Raw genomic sequence first — 2,307 nt, forward strand, 5'->3', positions numbered from 1 at the left:
TTCGAAAGGTGGACCTTTCTTCTGTGTCTACACAGAAGAAAGGTCCACCTTTCGAAAGCGCTCGGATTATAGGGTTTTTATTCATTTCTATAATGAAAATATTAATAGTAATTCACATTATCAGAACCTTAGCTGGCCCATTAGGCATTTCTATTTAGAAGAATGTATAATAACGCTATAACTACACCCTGTTTGATGTAAGGCCCTGACGACGAGTTATTTTTACTCCTTACCTTATTTCGTGTAGTCTTATGGTGTACAACGTTTAATTTGGCGAAATATAACCTTTAAGTGGGCAAGAGGTTTGATAAAACACCCCAGTATGTCTTGCAATAATTGTGTTTACCTAATTATGTATTCGCCTAATACAGGTTTTGTGTTAGAAGAGTAATAAATACATTTCAAGACACATTACACTATTATGCCAAGCCTATCATAGTTGTGAACTGTACTCTATGTGTACAGTTCTTGTACGATAAGAAAATATAAATATACGATAAGTTTGTCGACAAATATGGAATAATGAAGTGTTAACATTAATTTTACTTATTCTTTAAATATTTATATGAATGTAGCTTATTTGTGGCGAACAAAGGATATTTCAGGTCTCATAAATCATGGTGCGTACGAAACAAAATGAGTTTTTAATGTGTATGGATGAATTGAGAAAATTATTTGTTCTTTAATAGTTTGCTCTGCAACTTCTAGGAAATACGTTTTTTTTTCATTTTTTGATAAATCTTGATCATGTAAAAAATGTGAAGGTTTTAATAAACTCATATCTATTTCAAATAGTGGAACTTAGGATGTGCATATCTAACTAAATTTTATAATAAAGATGTAACCTATAATCATGATCATGTAAAAAATGTGAAGGTTTTAATAAACTCATATCTATTTCAAATAGTGGAACTTAAGATGTGCATATCTAGTTAATTTTTATAATAAAGATGTAACCTATAATCATGATCACGTTTTCATTCGTCTGCCAACAAGTTCTTCAAGTTTTACATAAGCGTTTAGGTTAATATTTGCTTGTTACTAAGCGTAATGAGACACGGTGGGTTATCTTTGCGCTGCCTACCGAAACCAAATTTTCTGCGTTAGAAACCCTTAGACTTACCGCTGAGCCACTGTGGTATCTCAGTTTAATGAAATCTGTTTTACTTTATTAATGGGTTATTTGTGTACTGCCTATTGTAGGTATCGAAACCCTATTTTAGCATTATAAGTCCTCAAACTTACCAGTGAATCACCGAGGGGCCTCGGGTTAATGAAATCCGTTTTACTTTATTACTTGATGTCCAATAGAAATTATCCTCGTTGTTCTCTTGTAACTTTCACATAAGGAACTAACATATCCTTTTTCTGTTTGATATTAGGCTCCGTTACGATGTGCGTTCAGAAATTAACATAAATTTGCCAAGTTAGGCATAACTTATTAAACACTAAACAGTGTTTGAAAAAAAAACCTCTAGCATAAAAATAAATATAACGTATTGAGTTACGTTTGGAACACCTTGTACAGTTTAAAAAATCAGAGTGTCAATTTATGTTTAAATATCTTACATTTATGTTATTTTATATGATGGAAGTTGAAGTTTGATCATTATTATTTTTTATTATATTGTTGTTCTTCATTGATATTGTATTTCCGGAGGGTTATAATAACTCTAATTTGGAACCAGGAAACAGACGTCAGAGATACTACGCTCAATAACGATGTCTCTGATAAGTGTTTGGAGCCGTTGTTTCCTCCCACTTCTGTTTACTGTACTACGGAAGAAAGCGTATCAACGACACTATGGTTTTAATTGCTTTTAACTCCGCTAGGGGTAAAGTGAAATATAAAACATACTTAAGGCTACAAATTCTACAAACTCTACAAATTCAGATTCTTCCAAAAAAAAAAAAAAAAGGGGGGGGCAAATAAACTATTATCTTCTATTAATGTATTTATCTAAAATTATTTAATTTGTACATGCATATTGCTATTTTATTTATCACTAATCTAACAACATTATAATTTATGCTGTCACCCGGTGGCTCAGTGGTATGTCTGAGGGCTTATAAAACTAAAATTCGTGTTTTGGTACCAGTGATGAGCAGAGCACAGAAAGCCCATTGTGTAGCTTTGTGCTTAATAACAAACAATTTATCCTAAAGTAATTGCCGTTGCGATTGGCTATCAAAAGTTATGTTTAAAGTAATTATTGTTTGTTTTGCTTTTTGAGTTTCGCGCAAAGCTACACGAGGGCTATCTGCGCTAGCCGTCCCTAATTTAGCAGTGTAAGACTAGAGGGAAGG

The 2,307-nt window shown here is 32.5% G+C and overlaps 1 protein-coding gene and 1 long non-coding RNA gene across 3 annotated transcripts in view; one reads left to right on the forward strand and one right to left on the reverse strand.

The window, feature by feature from the left end:
- LOC111085767 overlaps positions 1-2,307 on the reverse strand; it is a 26,687-nt gene that overhangs the window by 4,328 nt on the left and 20,052 nt on the right. The window lies entirely within an intron of this gene.
- Positions 1-2,307, forward strand: part of LOC106459425 (sodium/calcium exchanger 3-like) — a 107,122-nt gene that overhangs the window by 1,337 nt on the left and 103,478 nt on the right. The gene's annotated exons all lie outside the window — the stretch shown is intronic.

This window comes from Limulus polyphemus, unplaced genomic scaffold (assembly GCF_000517525.1).
Source record: "Limulus polyphemus unplaced genomic scaffold, Limulus_polyphemus-2.1.2 Scaffold606, whole genome shotgun sequence".
Taxonomy (NCBI): Eukaryota; Metazoa; Arthropoda; class Merostomata; order Xiphosura; family Limulidae; genus Limulus; species Limulus polyphemus.